This window comes from Mustela erminea, chromosome 1 (assembly GCF_009829155.1).
Source record: "Mustela erminea isolate mMusErm1 chromosome 1, mMusErm1.Pri, whole genome shotgun sequence".
Classification (NCBI taxonomy): Eukaryota; Metazoa; Chordata; class Mammalia; order Carnivora; family Mustelidae; genus Mustela; species Mustela erminea.
In genome coordinates, this window is record NC_045614.1 from 81,887,982 (window position 1) to 81,915,186 (window position 27,205).

At 35.1% G+C, this 27,205-nt stretch overlaps 1 protein-coding gene across 1 annotated transcript in view; it reads left to right on the forward strand.

Annotated features, from left to right (window-relative positions):
* Positions 1-27,205, forward strand: part of ZNF385D (zinc finger protein 385D) — a 914,313-nt gene that overhangs the window by 166,257 nt on the left and 720,851 nt on the right. The window lies entirely within an intron of this gene.

The following is a 27,205-nucleotide window of genomic DNA, read 5'->3' on the forward strand; positions in this document are numbered from 1 at the left end:
ACAAATAATACAAAAAGTTATAAACATGATTAATCTTAAATGGAACTATATACTTAGATAAACACAGAAGGAACAATGAATCCTTCTGGAAAGGCAGATGTTCAGTTTACTATGTTGTGTAAAAAAATATACTTAATAGCCTATTGCAATATCATTCGTTTTCCTCACAAGTTTTAGGTCACGTATTGGAGAATAGCTTGGCTGGGCAGTTCTTTGACAGTCTTGTATGATGTTGTAGTCAAAAGTTTGTTGGGGATATAGTCACCTGTATCAAGTTGAATTGCATAATTTGTGGAGCCTAGTGTAAAATAAAATAGTGAGGTACTTTATACAAAAAGTAGAAAAAAGTGCTTTGTTAAAGGTGATAAAAATGAAACTTCCCTTTCTTACAGTCGTTCTCAAATTGTCATGATATGTTATTTTCCATTGACTGTTTTTCTAAGTAAAGAAAAATTAAAACTTTTGGTTATTAGCATGAATTATACTATTCTTTATATTATACAAGTTATAAATGCAAATATAAGAATATTTAACTCACATGAGGAATTACTGAAATTAAACAATTCCTATTCCATGGTTTATATGTGTGTGATTATTGAGGTTAACACTTACAGTACTATGTCAAATAGTAATGGTGACAGTGGACATATTTTTCTTATTCTTGCTCATAGAAGAAAGGCTCTCAGTTTTTCCCCACTGAGGATAATTTTGAGTTGTGGGCCTTTTGTATATGCCTTTTATGATGTTGAGCTATGTTCCATCTATCCCTAGTTTGGTAAGGGTTTTTATCAGAAAAAGATGCTGTGTTTTTTCAAATGTTTTTTCTGCATCTACTGACAAGATCATATGGTTCTTTACTTTTCTTTTATTAATGTGGTATATCACATTGATTGATTTGCTAATATTGAACCACCCCTGCAGCCCAGGAATTAATCCCACTTGATCATGGTGAATAAATCTTTTCATGTTCTGTTGTATTTGATTTGCTGTTATTTTGAGAATTTTTACATCCATGTTCATCAGGGATATTGGCCTATAATGCTCCTTTTTACTGGGGTCTTTTCCTGATTTTGGAATCAAGGTAATACTGGCTTTGTAGAATAAGTTTGGAAGTTTTCTTTCCCTCTCTCTCTCTCTCTCTCTCTCTTTGAACAGTTTGGGAAGATAGAATGCCCCTGGGAAATCATCTGGTCCAGGAACTCTTGTTTGTTGGTAGATTTTTTGGTTACTGATTCAAGTTCTTTGCTGATTAGGGTATGTTCAAATTACTATTTCTTCTTGTTTCAGTTTTGGTAGTTTGTAAATTGTTAGGAATTTATCCATTTTTTCCAAGTTGCCCAGTTTGATGGCATATATAGTTTTTCAGATATATATAAATATATATATATAAATATATGTATATAATACAAACAAATATATATGATATATATTTGTTTTTTCATATATATAATTGTTTGTATTTCTGTGGTGTTGGTGATCTCTCTTCTGTTATTTGTTATTGACTCTATTTGGGTCCTTCCTCTTTCTGATAAGTTTATCTAAGGGTTATAAGTTTTATTAATTCTTTCAAAGAATGAGCTCTTCGTTTCATTAATCTGTTATTTTTTTTCTGCTCTAATCTTTACTTTACTTCTTCTGCTGAGTTTAGGCTTTATTTTCTGTTTCTTTTCCAGATCCTTTGGGTATAAGGTTAGATTGTGTTTTTGAGACTTTTCTTGCTTCTTGAGGTAGGCTTGTACTGAAGTATACTTCCTTGTTAGGCCTGCTTTTGCTGCAACAAACAATCCTAAACTTGTATGGAACCACAGAAGACCCCGAATAGCCAAAGCAATTCTGAAAAAGAAAAACAAAACTGAAAGCATCACAATTCCAGATTTCAAACTATTTTGCAAAGCTGTAGTCTTCAAGACGGTACAGTCCTGACACAAAAACAGACACATTGGGGCGCGTGGGTGGCTCAGTTGTTAAGCATCTGCCTTCGGCTTGGGCAGGGGTCCTGGGATTGAGCTCCACATTGGGCTCCCTACTCTGCGGGAAGCCTTCTCCTTCTCTGTCTACCTTTGCTTGTGTTCCCTCTCTTGCTCTCTCTCTCTGTCAAATAAATAAATAAAATCTAAAAAAAAAGGGACGCCTGGGTGGCTCAGTTGGTTGAGCAGCTGCCTTCAGCTCAGGTCATAATCTCAGCGCCTGGGATTGAGTCCCACATTAGGCTTCTTGCTCAGCAGGGAGCCTGCTTCTCCCTCTGCCTGCCATTCTGTCTGCCTGTGCTCGCTCTCCCCCACCCCTCTGATAAATAAATAAAAAAATCTTAAAAAAATAAAAAATAAAAAAAATCTAAAAAAAATGAATCTTTATAAAAATGATATGAGGAAGTGGTGATGCAACATGGGGGCTTAAGTGGGTAGAAGAAGAATCAATGAAACAAGATGGAATTGGGAGGGAGACAAATCTTAAGTGACTCTTAATCTCACAAAACAAACTGAGGGTTGCTGGGGGAAGGGGGGTTGGGAGAAGGGGGTGGGATTATGGACATTGGGGAGGGTATGTGCTTTGGTGAGTGCTGTGAAGTATGTAAACCTGGTGATTCACAGACCTGTACCCCTGGGGATAAAAATATGTTTATAAAAAATAAAAAATTATAAAAAAAAGAAGTTGGAGCAGTAAAAATAAACTTATGATTCATTGAAAAAAAAATAACAACAACAACAACAAAAACCAGATGCATTGATCAAAAGAACAGAATAGAGATCCCAGAAATGGACCCAAAACTATATGGTTAACTAATCTTTGACAAAACAGGAACGAATATCCAATTGAAAAAAGTCAGAGAAAAACAAGTACCATATGATCTCACTCATATGTGGAATTTAAGGAAAAATAACAACAACAGATGAACTTAAGGCAAAGGGGAAAAGGAAAAAAAAAGGAGAGACGGAAACATACCCTTAGAGACTCTTAATGATAGAGAACAAACTGAGGGTTGATGAAGGAAAGTGGGTATAGGTATTCAGAAAGGCTCTTGTACTGATGAGCACTGAATGTTGTAAGAAAGTGACAAATCACTGAATTCTACTCCAGAAACCAGTTTTACACTGTATGTTAACAATCTAAGATTTAAGTGGGGGAAAAAAAAAGTATGGCATCTTGGTCATGTTAGTCCCCATGCTTATTCATTTGTAGATGTAACTCACTTATCTTGTACTTAGCTTAAGTTGCGGAATTCCAGCATTTTGTGGGTCCAACAGAATTCTGTGCTGCTGGAGTATGGTGAACGCTGTATATGAGTATAATGGCAAGGAACTGCAGATGTTCATAACTGTGCATCCTTTGCTCACTCACAGGCTCCATTGTCCTAGTGGAATGCATGGACAAACACAAGTTCATAGATAGAACCATTACATTTTAAGATGGTAACGGAAACGCACTACACCATAGGTAGAGCTCTTTTGGCAGGGGGCCTCTCGGTGATGGCACAAATCAAATGCCAATAAAGTTGGCCCTGAGCTGAAGGCTTGGCCTAGCAGGATGTCTAAGAATGGCTCAGTCACACAGCTGGCAGTTAACTAACTTTTAGCTAGAATATTTACATGCAGCCTTTCAAGCATGGTGGTCTCAGGATAAACTTCGTACATGAGGTCTGCCTTTCCCTAGAGCAAGCATTCTCAATGAACCAAAAGTAAGTTGCATGGCCTTTTATGGTCTAGCCACACTTTACCAATGAAAGCAGTCCTAATACCTTCCAGATTCAAAACAAACAAACAAACAAAAAAGGACCCCTACCCCTTAAAAGAAAGAAATGCATCTATTATTTTTTCAAGGTTTTATTTAAATTTCAGTTAGCTAACATACAGTATAATAGTCTCCGGTGTACGATACAATGATTCAACACTATTTTTAAAGAGCAGATGACCTTTAGAATGTAATAGTAGACATGATAATGGTAATAAAGCCTCAGGTAAGTACCATTAAAATTGAAAATCTCCTTTCTCCACTGGTCAACTTTCTAGTGTAATGGGTATCAATATTTTGAGATACTATTATATATAAGCAAAATATATGTGTATGCATATATAAATAGGCACATATATAACAAATATGCACATTTATATATAAACACGTATCATAAAATGTTGGTTACCAAATGATATCATTGCTTAAATGATTTCTTATGACTTGCTTTATTTGCACTTAAAAATTTTAATTACTCTTTGTGCTGGTTGTATATTATTCTAGATATACCATCTCCTCCTTTAAGTCTTTCCATATTCTTTGCTATTACAATCAGTGTTGCAGTGATTTTTGATGTCAATATTGTCAATTTTGTAAACATCTGTCCATGGAAAATTTATGGAACTAAATTATTGGGTCAAAAAGCTTATGCAGTTTTGAATTTTAATTCACCAGTGCATATTTTCTACTTCTTGTTTGCCAGGCATTAAATTAGGCACTTACTTTAGTGGATATTTTCATATTAACTTTCAATGAGATTGTACCAATTTGTACTCCTACAAGATTTCACTCCTACGTGTGAAATTCTATTTCCTCTTGCCCTTGTTAGCACAGAGTGTTTTTAAACATATTAATCTTTGATAAATGTATAACTGTAAAATATTTTGATTTCCACTTTTTGATGCCGAGTGTGATTGAACATAACTTTGTTACTTGTTATTTCCCTTTTTTTAAAGAAATTCGTCTGCACCATCATTTGGCCATTTTCTTTTGACTTATCTTTAACCATTAAGAAAATTTTCTGTTTAGCACAACAGTTGAATATTTCATTTCTAGTTGTCACTTTTGCATTGTGTGGGGTATTTTGGCCATGCTGAAGAGTCTAAGATTTTTGGCTATATCCATCTTTTTTTCTTCGTACTGTTTCTGAATGTTTTGCCGTATTAAAATGAATATTATCTTCCTCCTTTTCCTAGTAATTAGCCTTAATTTCCTTTCCTTCAAGATTACAAACAAATTCACAGTTAGTTTCTTCCAGGTTTATTTTTCACATTTAAAATTATATTGCACTTAAAAATGGACAAAACACCTTAAAATCAAAATATTCATTCCTTTTGAGAAGACAATACGTGGATATCAAAATATGTGAAAGACAAAGATTTGGATCTGGCTGAAGGTAAAATTCTCATTTCATATAAAAACAATTTATTTTTATTTTTTGGTTAGATGCATAAAGATTCCCACATGTGCACATACACAATTTTATGTATACATAGATACTGTCCTTAATCAATCTACTGGGAGTCTTTTATTAAAAGTTAACTCATAGGTGCCAACCTATCTGACACCATTTAAAATCTTCCTATTATGTGTTGAGATTTGGCATACATAATGAAATGAAGAAAACTTATATTTATTTGATTGATGCTACACATATATTTGTTTGAAGATATTTGGCCTATCTAGGTATCAAGATAGCCTTAAGTACATTATTTGATAATTGACAAGATTATAATATAGGATGATTGGGGATATATTGAGTTGCTGTTTTTATTAAGGACCCACAGGAGCACTATTACAGAGATGTTTCATAGCATTTCCCTTCAGACAGAATATGGTCTGAAAAAAATGAATCACATATTCATTCAAATCACTACAATACAAAGGAGTGTATAACTCATAAATATTTGGGATAAACTAAATAATTAGAAACAGTAGAGGGTGTATCCCTTAAGCAATCATAAATAAAATCATTCTGAAAGAGATGACACCTGCTATGTCATGCGGGCATTGGTAATCATTACAAGACATGTCGAGGATAAGATTATGGTGGGATACTTCTATGTTAAGAGAAGAATAAAACAGAAGTTCAGGAGTGAAAATTTAGGGAGTTCTCAGGGGAACAGTGCCTCTTTTCAGACTAGTGAAATGTGTGATTTGGATTTGAGGATAGAATTAATAAGCCTGCAGAGGAAGAGATTTCCAAGGGCTCAAGATTTGAGACTCTCTTTAAAAGGCATTGGTCAAAATATATGACCTTATGGTTTATGAGCTGCTAGGTGGAACCACCACCACAATGCATTTCAGGCAATAAATCTAATGGCAGTAAATAGAATGCTTTGAAGAGATGAAGTTTAAAATGAGAGTTCTGAAGGGAAAGAGACCAATTGTATTGATAAGGCTACAGATAAAGGCCTGAGTTCAGATAGATGTAACGGGAATGGAGAGTAAAATCTGAATTTGAAACTCCATACAAATAATGTATTTATATACTTGATGATGTTTGGTGCAAATAGACATAGATAAAATTATTTGAAATTTGTAATTTGAATATCTGCAAATTATTAGAGAAGTGAGGAGGAGTGCCTAGCTTTAGATTGTAGAATGGATTTGTTTTTTAAATATGTGAATTTGAGATGAAAGTATTGGGTACATGTTAGTAGAGTGTAGAGTTTGATCTTATCACAAAGGAGACATTAATTGAAGCTTTAGGAATTCATGGTAATTCATGAAGCAAGGCAATGGGGGCTTTTTGTGTTTTTTTGTTTGTTTGTTTTACTGTTTATTTTTTTATTTTAAAGTATAGTTGACATATATTAGTTTCGTGTGTACAACATAGTGATTTGACAATTGCGTACCTTACTAAATGCTCACCATATTAAGTATAGTTACCATCTGTCACCAAAGTTATTACAATATTGTTGACTATATTCCATATGCTGTACTTTTCATTCCTGTGACTTATTTGTTATATGACTGGCAGTTTGTACTCCTTAACCCTCTTCACCCATTTCACCTTTTCCCCAACCAACCTTCCCCCAGGGAACCTCCCCTCTGGTTTGTGTCTCCCTTTATGAATCTCTTTGTTTTGTTTTGTTTTTTGGATTCCACATACAAGTGAAATGATATAGTATTTGTCTTTTTCCAACTTATTTCACTTATCCTAATGCTCTGTGGGTCCATTTATGTTAAGGCAAATGGCAGAATTTCAACTTTTTTTTATGACTGAATAATATATCATTGCATATATGTACCACATCTTCTTTATCTTTTCATCTATTGATGGAAATTTGGGTTGCTTCCATATTGTGGCTTTTGTAAATAATGCTGCAGTAAACATAGAGGTGCATGTGTCTTTTCAAATTAGTGTTATCATTTTATTTTGGGAGGTAAATATCCAGGAGTGCAATTGCTGCGTCATATGGTAGTTCTGTTTTTAAATCTTTTTAGAAATCTACCTACTGTTGTTTATAGTGGCTGCATCAGTTTACATTCTCACCAACAGTGCATAACCATTACCTTTTCTCTACATCCTTAACAACATTTGTTATTTCTTGTCCTTTTGATTCTAGCCATTCTGACTGGTGTGAAGTGATACCTTACTGTGGTTTTGATTTGCATTTCTCTGATGCTTAGCGATATTGAGGGTGTTTTCATGTAAACAAATGTAAACACACTGGTCATCTGTATGTCTTCTTTGGATAAATTTAAATCAGATTATTTTTTTTTTTGGTGCTGCATGATTTCTTTATATATTTGGATATTAACTCCTTATTGGTTACATAATTTAGAAGTATCTTTTCCCTATAAGGACCTTAGCAAACTCAACACCCAAAGAACAAATAATCCAATTGAGAAATGGGCAGAGGACATGAACAGACATTTCTGCAAAGAAGACATCCAGATGGCCAATAGACACATGAAAAAATGCTCCACATCACTCGGCATCAGGGAAATACAAATCAAAACCACAATGAGATACCACCTCACACCAGTCAGAATAGCTAAAATTAACAAGTCAAGAAATGACAGATGCTGGCGAGGATGTGGAGAGAGGGGAACCCTCCTACACTGTTGGTGGGAATGCATGCTGGTGCAACCACTTTGGAAAACCATGTGGAGGTTCCTCCAAAAACTGAAAATAGAACTACCCTATGACCCAGCGATTGCACTACTGAGTATATATCCTAAAGATACAAAATGTGGTGCTCCGAAGGGGCACGTGCACCCAAATGTTTATAGCAGCAATGTCCACAATAGCCAAACTATGGAAAGAACCTAGATGTCCATCAACAGATGAATAGATAAAGAAGATGTGGTATATATACACAATGGAATACTATGCAGCCCTCAAAACCCCTGAAATCTTGCCATTTGTGACAACATGGATGGAACTAGAGGGTATTATGCTTAGTGAAATAAGTCAATCGGAGAAAGACAACTATCATAGGATCTCCCTGATATGAGGAAGTAGAGATGCAATATGGGGGGGGTCGGGGTAGGAAAAGAAAAAATGAAAGAAAGTGGGATTGGGAGGGAGACAAACCATAAAAGACTCAATCTCAATAAACAGACTGTGGGTTGCTGGGGGGTGGGGGGACGGGAGAGTGTGGTGGAGATATGGACATCGGGTAAGGTATGTGCTATGATGAGTGCTATGAAATGTGTGAACCTGGCGATTCACAGACCTGTACCCCTGGGGATAAAAAAAAACATTATATCCTTATTAAAAAATAAATAAATAAATTCAATTAAATAAAAGCAAAAAAAAAAAAAAAAAAAAAAGAAGAAGTAGCTTCTCCCATTCAGTAGATTATCTTTTCACTTTGTTGATGGCTTCATTCACTGTGCAAGAGCTTTTAAGTTTGATGTAGTTCCCATTGTTTATTTTTGCTTTTGTTTCTCTTGTGTGAAGAGACAAAATCAGAAAAAAGCTTCTAAGGCTGATGACCAAGATATTACTGCCTATGTTCTATTTTATGAGTTTTATGCTTTCTTGTTTTACATTTAGGTCTTTAATTCATTTTGAGTTCACTTTTGTGTGTGGTAAAAGAATATGGTCCAGTTTCATTTTTTAGCATTTAGCTGTCCAATTTTCCCAACACCATTTATTGAAGAGACTGTCTTTTTTCCCATTGTATTCTTGCCTCCTTTGTTGTAGGTTATTTGACCCTATATGCATGGCTTTCTCAGCTCTCTATTCTGGTCTGCTGATTTAGGAGTCTGTTTTCATGCCAGTAACATACTGTTTTATTACTATAGCTTTGTAGTATAGTTTGAAATCTGGGATTGGGGTACCTCTAGCTTTACTCTTCTTTCTCAGAATTCCTTTTGCTATTCATGGTATGTTGCAGTTCCATAAAATTTTTAAGATTATTTTTTTCAGGTGAAAAATACTATTGGTATTTTGTTGGGATTACATTGAATCTATAGATTGCATTGGGTTGTATGGACACTTTAACATTATTAATTCTTCCAATCCATGAAGATGGTATGTCTTTCTATTTGTTTGTGCCATATTCAATTTCTTTCAAATTGTGTCTTAGAATTTTCAGAGTATAGGTCTTTAACCTACTTGGTTAAGTTTATTCCTAGGTATTTTGTTATTTTTGATGCAGTTATAGATGGAATTATTTTCTTAATTTATCTTTCTGCTAGCTCTAGGATCAGCTATGACTCCTTTTCTTAGAAGTTGTGGTCTTATGTAGTAGAAGTTCTTTGGAGCTATAGCACAGCCCCCTTTGGTCATCAAAACCAGATGTTCCAAGGATGTCGCCTATGTGGGCTGCATATGCCCTCCTGTTGGACTAGGTTGCTACTGCCACTGATGTCTTGATGGGTGTGTCTGGCCCTCAGCCTGGCTGTCAACAGTAACTGGCCATGACCATTGCAGGAGCAGTGGTGGGCAAGGCTTGTCCACGTGCAGCTGAATGAGTGGACTGGCTGTAGCATCTGCATGTGCAGATGGGGCTAGATCCTAGTACAGCTAAGAGGCCTTCTAAGGCTAGTGGTGGGGCTAGCTCCCCCTTCCCCAGGACAGGAGTTACTCTGAATGGCCACCAGTCCTGACTGGGGCTGGCTATCAGGTGTGGCAGTGCACCAGTAGCTCTGGGGGATGCTAGTCCCAACTAAGGCTGCCCACTAGTTGAGGAGGGGTAGGAGCCACTTTGGAGGGGTGCCTGCCATGGCTGAAGTTTGTGTGGGGTCTTTCTGTAAGGAAATGCTGGGGCAAAACAAGCAATACCAGCAAGGTAGAGGAAGCCATTATAACTGCCTCATGAAAGTGTCTGGCCAGCTAGCTTGATGGAAGGCAAGAAGAAGGTGCCTGTCAGTACTTATGTTCCTGGAGAAAGCCACTTTCCTTTCTAGTATATGTCCTAAATTGTTAATAAATCTCCTTCATATATACCTCAGGCACTTTTTAAGCTGTTATTTCTGTGTTGGGTCTTAGCCTGCTGGTCCTTTAAAACAGAGACTCAGTTTTCTATAGTCCCGTGTGCGTGAAGACGCAAGGAGATCCTTCTCCCCTCCCACCTCTTCTTTTTCTCCACTTTTCCCTTGCTCAGTGCTCAGAGCACATGTTGTAGGGACTAGTCAAAATAGAGACTCAGACAGATTTATCCCCATGGGCCCACGGTCGCATTCCTGGGCACAGGAGGGGCCGCGGGCCCGTGGAGATGTTTGCAGAGAAAACAGAGCCTAATGAGAGTCTGACAAGGTACTCGCCACCAACCAGGGACTGAGCAGGCCTCGCCTGCCACACACGGGGCTGAGCTGGTGGTGCAGGAAGCCCTGCTTATCTGGCTCCCAGTGGGGTGGCCCCTGGGAGTTATAGTCAGTTTCTATAGTCAGGGGACTATAGAAACTCTCCCAGAGTTAAGCCTGGAATTTTAAAAGATATTATAGGGGCTTTTTTACCTGGTTGGTTGTAGGTCCTCTGGGCCAAGGGTTCCATGTATGGGGCTTGATTCCCTTGTCCCTCCATGCCTATTTCTCTTGTGGGTATATTCCTCCAACCTTGTGGATTAGAAATTTGGTTCCCAACATCATCTCTGTCCTTCCTACTCTTCATTTATCTATGTGTGTGTGTGTGTGTGTGTGTATACACACACACACACATATATATTATATATTAAATTTTTAAAAAAGATTTTATTTATTATTTGACAGAGAGACACAGAGAGAGAGGAAACATGCACAGGGGGAGAGAGAGATGAAGAAGCTGGCCTCCCAGTGAGCAGGGAGCCTGATGTGTGGCTTGATCCCAGAACTCTGGGACCATGACCTGAGCCAAAAGCAGACACTTAACTGACTGAGCCACCCAGGTGTCCCCTTCCTCTTCTTAGTGTGGTCTTCTCTTTATCTCTTTAGCTGTGGAAGATCTGTTGGGCCAATGTTGGGGCCACATTCAGAGTGAGTTTCATTACAGGTAGTTGCCTCAGTGTGTCTGTGGGAGAAGATGAGCTCAGGATCCTCCTATTCCACCACCTTCCCCTATTCTTAGACTGGTTTGGCAATGGGCTTTTAATACAACCATTAATTGCTTCCAAATGTCAAAACAAAAGTAGAGGAGTAAGAATTAGGGAAAAGATGTTGGAAGGATGTTTAAATAAGTAGGAGGATAATTAACTCTCCCTCCCTGGAAATTGAAAAAAGGAGAAAGTTGCAAGAAGGTAGAGACTTGGATTATATTTGTGACACTGGAGTAGTTTCATTGAAGTCACTTGAGCAAAAGCCAGGTGTCTTTGGGGTTAATAATCTACTTTTAAGGTCATATACACAATAAGTAGGGAGTATTTTAAAATAAGTTTTATTGAAGTATAAATGATATGCAGTAATATGCACCAGTTTTACGTATGTATTTCAATGGGTTTGATGAATTTATATACACCAACATAATAAAAATATAGTCTATTTTCATTATTATACAAATTACTTTTATGAGCCTTCTCAGTTTGCTCCCTAACTTATTGCCCCAGGCAATCACTGATCTGCTATCCTTCACTACAGATTAGGTTTGTTCTTTCTAGGATTTCTCTTAAGTGCAGTCATATAGAGCATAATCTTTTGTGTCTGGCCTTTTGCACTTAGCATGATTTTGAGATTCTCTCATGTTGTTGTATGTGTCAGTAATTTGTTCTATTTATTAGTAAGTATGTAAAATATGTTTTTGAGCAGTTTTATTAGTGACATAAGGTATAGACCATAAGAGAAAAAATATAAATAAATGTCATACTTTTTTTTCAGATAGCAAAATCTGAGTGTTTGTAAATAGAATAGATAAAAGGACTCAATACAGAAACCAAATAGAGAATACTAAATAGGAAATAATTTATTTAAAATATTCCTAGAGGACTCTGGGTTATAAAAGGAAAAATGCCATGAAATGAGAGTGCAAGCAAGGAAGCTAGTCTTAGAATTAAAATAGATAAACAAAACAAAAAAGCAGGAAGAAAATGTTTCTTTAACCACAGTGAAAGAGATAAGGTAAATTAAAAAGGAAGTCTGGTTAAAGAAATTTTCAAGATATAAAGAATATCTCAGGGATTATAGCGGAAAAAAGATAGTGGTGAAAATATACATCAAATAACCTAGATATTCCTTGTAAGAAAGTGAAACCATCCTCTCAGAATTAGAAATATGGAGTTGGAGTTGAAAATGTGAGGAAAAAAGCTTCTATTTTATTAACATGGCACATGGAATCAGCTGATGACTTCTGTACACTCAGCATATATATATATTTAAGTTATTCTAGCAACATTTGAAAAGAAAGAAGAGAGCATTGGGTTTTGCACAATAAGTAGGGTATGGGGTCAAGAAAAGGAAGGATTTCATTGTGCAAGGAAGTATCATTTAAAACACTAACTCTGGTTATTGTAAATAATGCTGCGATAAACATAAAGGTGTGTATCAGTGGGTTTTTTGGGGGGTGGGTATTTGCTAAATACCCAATAGTAGAATTGCCATGTGATATGGTATTCCTAATTTTAATATTTTGAGGAGCCAATGATGTTTGCACCAATTTGCGTTTCTGCCTACAGTTCATGAGGGTTTCCTTAGAAGCAACCCAAATTCTACTGATAGATGAATGTAGAAAGAAGATGTGGTATACATACAATGAGATATGAGTCAGCTGTAAAAAAAGATTGAGAACTTGTAACTTGTAACAACATGAATGGACCTAGAGGGTATTATACCAAGTAAAATAAGGCAAACAGAGAAAGATGAATACCATATGATATCACTTATGTGTATAATCTAAGAAAAAACCAAAACAAATGAACAAACCAACAAAAAAAGATACAGACTCTTCAATAAAGAGAACAATTGGTGGTTGTTGGAGAGGATGTGGGGTGGGTGGGATGGCCAAATAGGTAATGGGGTTTAAGAGGTACATCCTTGCAGTTATAAATAAGTTATGGAGATGAAAAATACAGCACAAGGAATATAGTCAATAATATTGTAATTATATTGTATGCTGGCAAAAGATGATTACATTTATTGTGGTGAGCGTTGAGTGGTATATAGAATTATTGAATCAATATGTTGTACACTTGGCATTAATATAACAGTATATGTGAGTTATACTTAATAAAATAAATTTTTAAAAACCCACTAACACTGGGATCTAGATTAAGGGGAAAGAGAAGTCCAGAAAGTTGATGGATGAAGAGAATAGAAGAGGAAATAGAGTGAGGGAACAATGGTGGAGAATGTGGAGAAATCCAATCTATTCAGTCATGGATGAATCTCATGATCCCGAAGTTAGGCACCATTGTGTTCTCTCTTTAATATAGGGTCCTTTAGCTATTGATGCTTTTCCTGGGTTGGACTAGAATTCTCTAAAGGCCCTTTGAACTAAGTAATTAGAATCACATGCACTTCCTCAGAAAAATTCTATGTTGCCTTGCATTCTACTCCCATCTTTGTCTTTAATTTGGAGCTTCCAGAATTCCCTATGGTATGTGCTCTTTTTTTTTTTCTTCCTTTCTTTTGTAGTTTCTGCCCTAGCACTTGACCCTGATCCAGTAATGAAATCCCCTAGCATAAAAATTTAGAACAGCCATAAATTCCACTTATTATCATCTATATTGCCTATATCAAGACTTGTCGAGATTTAAGGTACATATGAATAATGTGAAGTGTTATTAAATGCAGGTTCTGATTCAGTAGGTCTGAGCTGGACCTGAGAACATGCATTTCTAGCAAGCTACCACAATATGCTGATGTGCTTGAATAACATTATCAGTAGCCTAGATCTGTCATATACCTCTCCATCTTGGCCTTTGCAAGTAAAAATATATCAAGGAAGGATGAGCTGAAAGGTATGACTAAACATGTGGGAAATTGAATGGAGAAAATATTGAGGTCTTTGGAGTTGTCAGCATTGCACTGTTAGGAGAAAACGCAGATGCTAACTAATACCATCATAATAAGATGACAGACAAAGTAGAGAGAAAAATAAATGAAGTGGGTAAAAAATGTGATAAACTGACTGACAAGGTTGTAGATAAGATGCTGTAAATGGATGACCTAGACTTTGAAAGAGGCAACTGTTGAAAGCTTGTCTAGGGTAATAAAGTCATAACAAAGCACATCATAAACAAATGAAATTCATGTTCTGCTTGGTAACTTTAATCACAAATTCCTAAATAAGCAAAAAGTAATCATTACACATGTGTTGCCAAGGTTACTGTTTTCACAATGTAAAAGTGTTTTCTCACCTATAGATGGGAGAAAAAATAGTTGGCTTTGGAAGATAACTTCTGATGGCTCTATAAAACAATAATCTTGGTATCCAGGAATCCTCACCTAATTTCTGCTGAGCTCTTTTCCCTTGTGCTTTATACCTTCCTCAAATGACAGTCCTTCTCATTGTTTGTTTATGATTCCGAGATTTAACTGTCCTGTCACGCTGGGCCTCTGTGCTTCTAAGCACCTTTATCACTGCTGAGATCTTGCTTATAATTTTTGTGTCCAGCTGTGGTAAAAGTAAATTCTGTTAAAAAAGGAATTGATGGAGTTTTTACTTTATATAGAATCAAACTTGGAAAAGGGAACATCAATATAAAATGAGCAATACAAATAACTTTCTTTTTTTTTTTTTTAACTTCCATTTACTTTTGGAGAGACAAGTTAAGATTCTATTCCACTTAGAATTTCTTTTCATGTTGGACCCTGCAGTATAGGTACAATAACTGGGCATGTGAAAGTAGCCAGTAGGGTTTAATTTCAGTAGGAATCAGAGGTGGGTTAAAATAGAGGGAGTGGTTTAAAGAACCCTTCTCATGTTCTTTCAGATACAATAGAAACTACTGAAAAGTGGTATTTGTGGAGAAGTCATTTTAGCTAAACTGAACACACTGAATGTGTTAGTATTACAGGCAAAGATCGTTTGGTAAATATTAACAAGATCACATTTGTTTAAGTCTGGCAAATTCTACATTTTAGATGACTGTGAAAATTTGTTATTATTGTCTTAGTTTGGGTTCCCTCAGAGTTACACCTGTGACAAGGATTTGAGTTTAAGTAGTTTTGGGGAGTGTTGAATCCAAATACTCTAGAAAGAAATGCATATGCTGGTAGTTGGACATCAGGCTAGTGTGCAGTGAAGTAGTAAGTATGAAAAATTCTGGATTGAGCACTGCTGGTGTTTACTATAGCCTGTAGTATTGAATTCCAGTTTTTATGTGTCCTCTTTCTAACAGGTATTTGTTATTCAATTAGAACTATTTTGAATTTAAAAAATAATGGGAGGAAATGCTTACTATATGAAATCAGAAATTTAGAATTGTGAAAATGTGGCCAAAGACTTTTAGAACATAATTTTATCTGTGATTATAAATATATGCTATTATTAATGGGACCAGAAATCTATCAGACCTTTGTCTTAACAATGAGATCTACTAGAAACCGTGTTTTCGGGGATCAAATTTCCTTCTTTTGTCTTTGTTTTTTAAAGATTTTGTTTGGTATTTGACAGACAGAGATCACAAGTAGGCAGAGAGGCAAGTAGGTGGGGGGAAGCAGGCTCCCCACTGAGCAGAGAGCCCGATGTGGGACTCGATTCCAGGACCCTGAGATCATGACCTGAGTCGAAGACAGAGGCTTAACCCACTGAGCCACCCAGGTGCCCTACGATCAGATTTTCTGATGACTGTAAGTAGCAAACTGTAGTGAACAGAGGCGTACTGGTATCTCTGAGAGTGGATTTGCGTACCATGCCCTACAGCAGGAGCAGTGCCCAATAGCTGAGTTGAGAGTGTCCCAGCATTCACCTATCTGTGGGTAGTGAGATCACTTTGATAGGAATAGCTCAGTTTTGACTGGATTTTGCTATGACTTCCTGACAGTGCTCTTCCACATCTTTTTCCCTTCCGTATAGTGCTTTTTTGGATTTCTAGCTTGTGCACCACTGTGTCTCAACTATTTTCAGTGAGCCTATTATCATTAATTATCCTTTGCTAGACACTGTAAAACTTTAATAGGTACTCTGGGTTGTCTATCATGCCTTCAAGGTCAGAATGGCAGTAGAACCTTTTGAAGTTAAACCATATGAGTTATGAGAGTATAGAGAGGTAGAGTTTGAGGTAACATGGAGAATACATGCATCAAGTGAAGATACTTAAAGTCAGATATTTTAAACATTCACCACAATACAATACAAACCTGAAATATACCAAGCTGGTGAATAAGTGGCAAGTTTGTGACTATTACTCCAGTGAAGATTAAAAATATAAATTAAAAGAAAAAATCTTTTGTTTTATTTTCTTTTTGATGGTTTAAATAACAGTTCCTTCCTCTGAAATCTACCTGTATTGGAATTATTCATATCTTATTGTCTTATTATGAATATCCCTTCTCCTCATTCTTTTTTTGAGAGGAAAATCCATCACAAGTTTATCTTTAATTGCCTCAAAATACTTCAGCAAATGCCCTGGGTCTTGTTGGAATAGGCAGGATTTTAGTAATTTTTTAAGTGCATTCATTCTTTGCACAACTATTTGTGTGGTCATTTTATGAACCAGGTATCGGGGGGATAGGCTGTGAATAATGGTGACTATAATAGGCAATGCCTCTGAGTTCACATGGTTTCATTCTAGTGAAGTTGGCATGTAGTAAAGAATCATTCAGTCAGTAAAATTTTTACGATAATTTAGGATACATGAAAATACATAATATATCTTATAATTTTACAAATAGTAGTCCAAAATTATTAAGCTACAGACTGTTTAACTTTCAGTTTTTTATTCACCTTATTTTTTGTTAACACACTCTTTACATCTTTGATTTTTTGTCTCATGTATTTGATTTATTTATTTATTTATTTATTTTTTATTAGATTGATTTATTTATTTTCAGAAAAAGAGTATTCATTATTTTTTCACTACACCCAGTGTTCCATGCAATCCGTGCCCTCTATAATACCCACCCCCTGGTACCCCAACCTCTCACCCCCCCGCCACTTCAAATCCCTCAGATTGTTTTTCAGAGTCCATAGTCCCTCATGGTTCACCTCCCCTTCCAATTTCCCCCAACTCCCTTCTCCTCTCTAACTCCCCATGTCCTCCATGCTATTTGTTATGCTCCACAAATAAGTGAAACCATATGATAATTGACTCTCTCTGCTTGATTTATTTCACTCAGCATCATCTCTTTGAGCTCCGTCCATATTGTTACAAAAGTTAGGTATTCATCCTTTCTGATGGAGGCATAATACTCCATAGTGTATATGGACCACATCTTCCTTATCCATTCGTCCGTTGAAGAGCATCTTGGTTCTTTCCATAGTTTGGCGACCATGGCCATTGCTGCTATAAACATTGGGGTACAGATGGCCCTTCTTTTCACGGCATCTGTATCTTTGAGGTAAATACCCAGGATTGCAATTGCAGGGTCATAGGGAAGTTCTATTTTTAATTTCTTGAGGAACCTCCACACTGTTCTCCAAAGAGGCTGCACCAACTTGCATTCCCACCAACAGTGTAAGAGGGTTCCCCTTTCTCCACATCCCCTCCAACACATGTTGTTTCCTGTTTTGTTAATTTGGGGCATTCTAACTGGTGTAAGGTGATATCTCAATGTGGTTTTAATTTGAATCTCCCTGATGGCTAGTGATGATGAACATGTTTTCATATGTCTGATAGCAATTTGTATGTCTTGATTGGAGAAGTGTCTGTTCATATCTTCTGCCCATTTTTTGATGTGATTGCCTGTTTTGTGTGTGTTGAGTTTGAGGAGTTCATTATAGATCCTGGATATCAACCTTTTGTCTGTACTGTCATTTGCAAATATCTTCTCCCATTCCGTGGGTTGCCTCTTTGTTTTTTTGACTGTTTCCTTCGCTGTTCAAAAGCTTTTGATTTTGATGAAGTGCCAAAAGTTTATTTTTGCTTTTGTTTCCTTTGCCTTTGGAGACATATCTTGAAAGAAGTTGCTGTGGCTGATATCGAAGAGATTACTGCCTATGTTCTGCTCTAGGATTCTGATGGATTCCTGTCTCATGTTGAGGCCTTTTATCCATTTTGAGTTTATCTTTGTGTACGGTGTAAGAGAATGGTCGAGTTTCATTCTTCTACGTATAGCTGTCCAGTTTTCCCAGTACCATTTAGTAAAGAGACTGTCTTTTTTCCACTGTATATTTTTTCCTGTTTTGTCGAAGATTAATTGACCATAGAGTTGAGTGTCCATTTCTGGGCTCTCTACTCTGTTCCACTGGTCTATGTGTCTGTTTTTATGCCAGTACCATGGTGTCTTGGTGATCACTGCTTTGTAATAAAGCTTGAAATCAGGTAACGTGATGCCCCCAGTTTTATTTTTGTTTTTCAACATTTCCTTCACGATTCGGGGTCTCTTCTGATTCCATACAAATTTTTGGATTATTTGCTCCAGCTCTTTGAAGAATACCGGTGGAATTTTGATCGGAATGGCATTAAAAGTATAGATTGCTCTAGGTAGTATAGACATTTTAACAATGTTTATTCTTCCGATCCAAGATCGTGGAATGGTCTTCCATCTTTTTGTGTCTTCTTCACTTTCTTTCATGAGTGTTCTGTAGTTCCTCAAGTACAGATCTTTTACCTCTTTGGTTAGGTTTATTCCCAGGTCTCTTATGGTTCTTGGTGCTATAGTAAATGGAATCGATTCTCTAATTTCCCTTTCTGTATTTTCATTGTTAGTGTATAAGAAAGCCACTGATTTCTGCACATTGACTTTGTATCCTGCCACGTTGCTGAATTGCTGTATGAGTTCTAGTAGTTTGGGGGTGGAGTCTTGGGTTTTCCATATAAAGAATCATGTCATCTGCGAATAGAGAGAGTTTGACTTCTTCATTGCCAATTTGGATACCTTTTATTTCTCTTTTTTGTCTGATTGCTGTTGCTAGGACTTCTAATACTATGTTGAACAAGAGTGGTGGTATTTGATTTTTTAAAAAATTATTAGAGTATATTTAGGACTAAGCACAATGGCTCGTACATACTATGCTTTCCATAAAACTATTTATTAATGTTAAATGCATTATGTTCTGCTAATGTTCAGGAACCCTGCCACATACTTTCCATTCACCTCTGTTTAATTTAACAACAACCCTATGATAAAATCACTAGTTTTTTAAATATTTATTCTTTCTTTTCATTTTATTTTATTTCTTTTCAGTGTTCCAGAATTCTTTGTTTATACATAATACCCAGTGCTCCATGCAATACATTCCCTCCAAAATACCCACCACTAAGCTCACCCAACCCCCCATCCAAATCCTCAGTTTGTCTCTCAAATCACTAGTATTATCCACAATTTACAGAGAAGGTTATTTGTGGCCCAGGAAAATTAAATAATAGGTCAATGTTGTACAATTCAGCAAGTAAGTGTATGTGTAGAAATAAAGATTTGTTTTATTTCAAAGCCTACTTTTTAAAATACTATACACAGTAGCTCATAGTAGCTCATCTTGCCGGAAACTGTAACTACACCTGTGAAAAATATCAACCGCTTCTATAAAAAACAATCCAGATCTAGAAAACATGAAGAAAAAAATAAACACAACAAATTAAAATTCTCACTAGTTGTCATATCTGATTTTCATTGGCCCACATTGATTTAAATGAACTGAGAACATTTATAATTAAAGCCTAAATATTTGCTTGTGGAAAATTGGAGGAGGAGTAATAAGAAACCAGAGAATTGAAATTGATTTCATAGTTTTTATTTTCAAAACATTAAATGATATTATACTAGAAATTATGAGGTGGTAAAAGTAAATTCTTAATATCTTTTAAAATGGAAATAATAACATATCTAACTAAACTGAGTTTTAAAATGGCTGATTGCATTAAGGAAAACTTTTGGGATAATAACTAAATGATTAATACAAACAATGCAAAAAGGACAAAAAGGTGTTAACTGGTGTGTATAAAATCAACGTTGAATATTTAGATGCACAATATCAGCAAAAAAGGTTTTAACAGTCTCAAGATGTTCATTATCATTAAAAAAAAAGTCTTCTGTGGTTCTTATTTTGGTAGCAAGACAAAGCATCCATCTAAATTGCTGAGTAATTTGACTAATAATAAAAATAAAACTCAACATTTTACTTAGCACTTTGTAATTTGCAAAAGTATTTTTAGATCCATTCTTTCATTGGCTCTTATAGTGACTGTGAAAAGTGGGTTGTTATTTCTCTTTTATAGATGAAGACGTTGAGGCTCAGAGCAGTATAAGTGGCTTACCCAAGTTCTTATTGCTAATCCATTCTTCTGCCCCTTATGCAAGCCCAGTACAACTCCAGCTTTACTAAAGCAAGTTCAAACTGAAGTTGTCTGTCCCACTCCTTGCTGTCATTGTCCTTATGGAGATATATGAAGAAATGACCTTTACCCTTGAGAACCCTTAATTTTTTAATATTTTATTTATTTATCTTAGAGAGAGAGAGAGAGAGAGAGAGAGATCACGAGCAGGGGGGAGGGGTAGAGGTAGAAGCAGACTCTCCCCTGAGCAGGGACCCTGATGTGGAACTCAATCCCAGGACTCTGGGATCATGACCTAAGCTGAAGGCAGACACTTAACTGACTGAGCCACCCAGGCACCCGAGAACCTTCACTTTGAATATATTTGATCTTAGAACTTTCTGGGTTTTTTATGATGACTTTAATAAGTGGATATAAATTTTGTTCATTGACTAGGCTGTCATCCCAGATTTTTTTCTTTTTTTAATTTGGGACTAGCTGCAAAGACTATGTGGTGAAGGACTATGGTTAACAGTGTTGAGGGTGGTTAACGAAATCATCTGTATAAAGAATTTTGAAAAAGGTTCTAGAAAACCAGTGGTTTCTCTGTGTATTTATTGAGAGCACTCACTTTGGGTATTGGGTCATGAAAATGTGTCTTTAATGGATGTCTTAAAAGCTTTGATGAGTAAAGAAGACAAAGATTAAATTGCATCAATCACACAAAAGTGATTAATTTATATTTAAACTAAATTCAGATTTTTAAAAATCTTTGCACCAGTTTTATGTATCTATACTCTGTAATTTAGGTACTGTCAGCTATGCACACTAAACGCCATTAAGATGTCTGTATTAACAAGTTAAAAGGAACAATGAGTTATCTTTTTTATTAAAAAGATCAAAAACACACAGCTACAAAGAAATCTAGTTTCTCAGAAGCTCTGAAGTGATTATAAATGTCTATAAAATAAAGGAAAATGAAATTAAATAATCATTTTCCAAAATTGCCTCTGTAACTTTGAAAATTAGTGAAGATTTTCAGTCTTAACATTCTAAGCAATGCTTCACACAAATGGCCATATTTATCAATGAAACGTGATGATATCTTGGATTTGCTTCAAAATAAATGAGGTCGGGGAGTGCCTGGGTGCCTCCATTTGTTAAGCATCTGCCTTTAGCTCAGGTCATGATCCCGGGTCCTGGGATTGAACCCCCCTTCAGTCTCCCTGCTCTGTGGGGAATCTGTTTCTCCCTTTCCTTCTGCCAGCTGCTCTCCCTGCATATGCTCTCTATGCTCTCTCTTTCTCCGCCATATAAATAAATAAAGTCTTTAGGAAACCAGCCAAACAAAAACAAAATAAATGAGGTTGAGGATGAGGAACTGTAATAGGGGTATAGATTTAATGTGTTTGACCATGAATTGATAAATGGGTTGGGCAATAGGTACATGAAGTTCATCATCATAATTTTTCTGCTTCTATAAAAAAAAGTAAAAAAAAAAGAAAAAAGTTTACCATTCTAATATTCTACATATTCATTAAGTGCATTTACATAAATGTATGTACATACATAAATATGTATGGCTATAGTGCATGTATGAATGGTTATGTATGCATGTGTTTGTGTGTATATGTATATATACTTACACATGTGCACATGACACTTCTAACTAGAAAACATGGTAAATAAATATTTGGATTCTGGTTACATGCTATTGCTACAGTTTTTTGGAAGAAATTAAGCTACCACATTTAGAGATAAAGGATTTTTATTTTTCTTCTCTTTAGAGATTATTTTGCATATATGAGAATCAGTGCTTTCCTAAGGAAAATTAAAAACTAATGCATTTTTCTGATAATATCCATATGAAATGTAAATAATCTATACTTACAAGGATGGAATAATATTAAAAATTAAGTTCTGTGAAAAAATTTAAACCCCAAAATAACAATTGTAGTATAGTAGAAAATAATGAAGTGATGTTGGTTGGGGTGGTGCATGGGGAAAAGTGATAGTAAGGGCTTTAGGAATTTAACATTAAATGAATCTGTGAGTTTATGTGATTGAGAGGTAAAATGAAATTTCACACAAAGACAACTGCATAAGTATACACCCAGAAGTATGAAAAAAGAGGTATATATGGAATGTTTTAAGATTATTATGACTTAGAAATAGTATGTGTATTAAAAAAATTTTTTTTAATATGTAAGAGAGACTCAGATGACCGAGAACTTTTATTTATGGAAGATTGGTTCTAGTCAATAGCTTTAAATTTAAAGTCATACTTATAGTTCAGTTTTACATGGTCACTTTTCTAATTGTTGCTATGAAATTCTGATTGAAATTGGCGAGATTAGAGGCAGAGATAACGATTAAGAAATCATAACTGTCCAGTTGAGGAACAAAAATCTATATTAAGGTAGTAGGAGTACAAAAAAAATTTAAAATAATAACTGGGAAATGGAGCTAAACCATCATGTTGAATTTGGTAGAAAAAGAGGAAGAAAGTATTAAAAGATGACTCTCAGATCTCTAACTTGGGAAAAGGACTATAGAGTACAGTTCACAGTCATTTATTTACAGTTCCAAAATCTATATGTTCCTAATAAGAAAATTTTTTTACCTTTTCTTTTTACCAAAACTCATTTAATGGCATACCATTTTTTGAATTGATACAAGATTATAAAAAAAATCTTTGTTCTACATAATATGAATATTCATACATCTGCTACCAAATTATTTATAGCAGCATTATCTACAATAGCCAAATTATGGAAACAGCCAAAATGTCCATTGACCGATGAATGGATAAAGAAGATATAGTATATGTAAACAATGAAATATTACTCAGACATGAAAAAGAATGAAATCTTGCCTTTGGCATGTACATGAATGGAGCTAGATAGTATGAATGCTAAGCAAAAAACGTCAGTCAAAGAAAGACAAATACCGTATGATTTCACTTCTATGCAGAATTTAAGAAACAAAACAAATGAGCAAAGGGAAAAAGAGAGAGAATCAAATCACAAAACAGACTCATAACTATAAAGAACAAACTAATGGTTATCAGAGGAGTGATGGATAGGGAAATGGGTTAAGTAAGTAATGGTGATTAAGAAGTACAGTTGTGATGAACAACAGGTGTTCTATGGAAGTATTGAATCACTATATGATACACCTGAATCCAATATTACACTATATGTTAACTAACTGAAATTTAAATAAAAATTTGAAGAAGTATTTAATTACGAAACATTTTTCTAGAAAGGACTGAGACTATTATATAATACATGTATATGTACCTCAGTATCTTTATAAAATCCAAAATATTCTCAATACCAAATCATATTTAGTCGTAAGGGTTTCTGATAGAGATTATGGATTTGTAGTGCTATTTAATAAGATATCATTTATTAAAAAGATGCTACCTAGTCTCTTAAAATGTAAAATAACTCTATAAAATTCAATCATGACCTTTTTGGGTATTATCTGGAGAATAGGTTGTTAAATGAATGTTATCAGGGCAATATGATCAATGATTGACTCACATGTGTATGGGGCAGAATATAATTGAATTTTCCTATTTCTAGATTTCTGTTGCTTAACTTCTTTATATTTCCCTAACTAGAGTACACATGAAAATATAGAAAGGGGGGGGGGGAACTCTGTAAATAGAAATAAAAACAAAGACTAAAAATATCTGAGCTGTTAGGAGAACATTGAAAGAGGAGTTCAGTTTCTGATACACCTTTATAGAAAATTTCTACAAAATTTATTGGACATTCTTTAAGAATAACATTTTTTTATAGTTAGTTTCAGGTTATATGAAACAGACAAAATAATCTGTCTCAGCCAAAAAGAGAGCTGCAGTAAGTACAGCACATAACCATATACTTTGACTGAGTTAGATCTATTGATTTGCCTTCCTTGTAGCTTAAGCCTTGAGGATGTTCATTTGAAATGTCCATCAAAAGGGGAATTACTATTTATAAGACAAGTATATCACACAATTCTCTGTAGTGAGTTAAAGAGAGGTAGTTTTTTTGTACGCATGTGTAGGAAAGAATAATTATACCAGTCAGAGTTAAATAAGCAAGGAAGATTTTATTCAATACTGTTGTAATGGAGATCAAGATTATTACAGCAGGAGGAGATTGGCCCCAACTCCATTGAAACAAAGTGGAGAGAGTTTTGAAGCAAGTGGGTGAGCTTGTGCAAATATACAGGAAGACATTAGTGGGATGTCAGGGAGTTTGGTCAATGTGATTAAGCCATCTGTGTTCTCTAATGGGCACTTATCTAAGTTAGATTCCTACTATACCATGGCAACTTAGAGATAGAAGCACTGTTTTTTTTTTTTTAATGATTATATTTCAAAGAGATGGCTCCAAAGACCTTGGGAAAACTGTCCTGGGTTGTAAAACTGGCAAGAAGCTGGGAGAGGATTGACATCTCAAAGGGGAAATGCCCTAAGAAAAGTGAGTTCAGGAGCCAGTAGGAAGAAAGTTGTCTGAAGTTCAGTCAAGCTGAGAAGAATAGTAGCCTTCTTGGTTAAAGGGAACAACCTCCAAGATGTATTTTTTAATGGGAAAAAAAAAGAAAAAAGAAGTTCTTGGTAATGGCTGACTAGATAATTCAGATGAAATTTGCACAAAGCACAAGCAGAAATTCTGGATAAAAATTATACTTAAAAAATCTTCTCGAGGGGCATCTGGGTGGCTCAGTCGCTAAGTGTCTGCCTTCAGCTCAGGTCATGATCTCAGGGTCCTGGGATTGAGCTCACATTGGACTCCTGCTTGGTGGGAAGCCTGTCTTTCCTTCTTCCATGCTACCTGCTTGTGTTCCCTCTTTTGCTGCGTCTCTCTCTGTCAAATAAATAAATAAAATCGTAAAAAAAACTTCTTGCAGGCCATTAACTATTAAGTTAGTAAAAACTTAAGATGCTATATCAGCAACTAATATAGAAATAAAAATTTCTGATTATTTGAAGAGCTAGAAGTGAAAAAAAATGGAATAAAAAACTGGGAGAACATATGGGCAAATATTAAATTTCAAGATGGAGATGAATTTTTAACATGAAAGTAATAAAATTAATTAATAATTTAATGACATAAGCTTTGACTAAATAAACACTCTCCATTCTATAAAAATAAAAGAAGAGGTAAACAGCAATTCTGGAGAAATATTTAAACATAAAAATTAGGCTATAATATTGCTGTCATCTGAAAAGCTTTTGGAAATATGAATAAAATATTCCAATCAAAAAATGGGCAAATAATATGAACAGAGACACAAATAGAGACATACATAATATGAAAGAGACGCAAATGACAGTGGAACAAGAAAATAAATCAGCTTCCCTTGAAATCGAATCACTGCATATTATAGATAGATACACTTATCAAATTGGACCTCAGTATCAATATTAAGCAGATATTGGTAATAGCTCTACATTTATACTCTACCTCAGTATTGAAAATTGGTACATAATATTGGAAAATGGTTTGGCAAAAATGTTTCAATCTTTCAGCTTATATTTCTCTTAATACTGAATTTTTGGGAAATAACATTAGTGTATGTATGTACTTTTGAAATAACCTACATGCCCAATAGTCCAGGAGTTTTAAAATCAATCAAGGAACATTTATAGAAAATTAAATACTCAAAATATGGAATTTAGTTGAAACTAATGTAATATTGAATCCATGCATGAGTAATGAACATAAGCCAAACTATGTATAGTAGATTTTCTTCCTTATACAATTTTTTATTTTCTTATTCCAAAATAGGCATGCTAATTTTAAAGAAAAAAATATTTTAAAATGTCAACCTTTTCCTCCTCTTCATGGAGAGTTTTACAGTCCTTTATTCCTGCTCCATTTTATTCTTTCTTCCAAACTTCTACAAATAATTATATATGAATATAATATTAAATGAATACACACACACACACACACACACACACACACACACACACATATATATATACACTCATCATGTACACAGAGAGAGAGGCTGATAGACACATCTTTCTTTATATCTATATTGATGGGATTAAATTACTTCTTGAATTAAGTCATGATTTTATGGTGTAAATATAACCAGACATTAACTTCCACATAACTGACTTTTTTTTTTTAACATTTGGATTTAGAATAAAGGCTCTATAAATATTTGTTAGTTGGTAGTAGAAATCTTGGACTAGTAATTGTGTTTCAAACATTTATTCTCATATGATAAAACTTGAGTTCATCCAGAAAAGGCAAGCTAATTATCCCTTTTTTATGTTTATCTTATGCTTGTTTTCTTTACAGGTTAAAAGAATTATAGGATGTCTGGTTTCATAGCACCAAAGCAGCACTAATATGACTATATTCCTATCTGTTACCTTCCTGTACTTTAATGTAATGTTAACATTGTGTTTCTCTGAAGCCAATGATAATCACTCATGGCTTGTAGTGGAAAATTGTTAAGCTTTCCACAGCAAAAAAGAATGCACAAAAAGGAAGGAATAAGTAGGTCTCTGGGTAACACAAAGCATTTTCAAATACCTTGGCTAATGGTTATATGGTAAACTATAGCATCTTCAGTGTTTTTAGGACAGTGACCATGTCCATTTTGATACCTTACCTCAGTACCCAGGACAGTGGTTAGCAAGAAGTAATCAATTAATAAATACTGTTTTTCAATGAAATTTTATGTCTGTATAAAATGGGAAAAAATAACTTTTATAAGTTTATCTGAAATTCCTT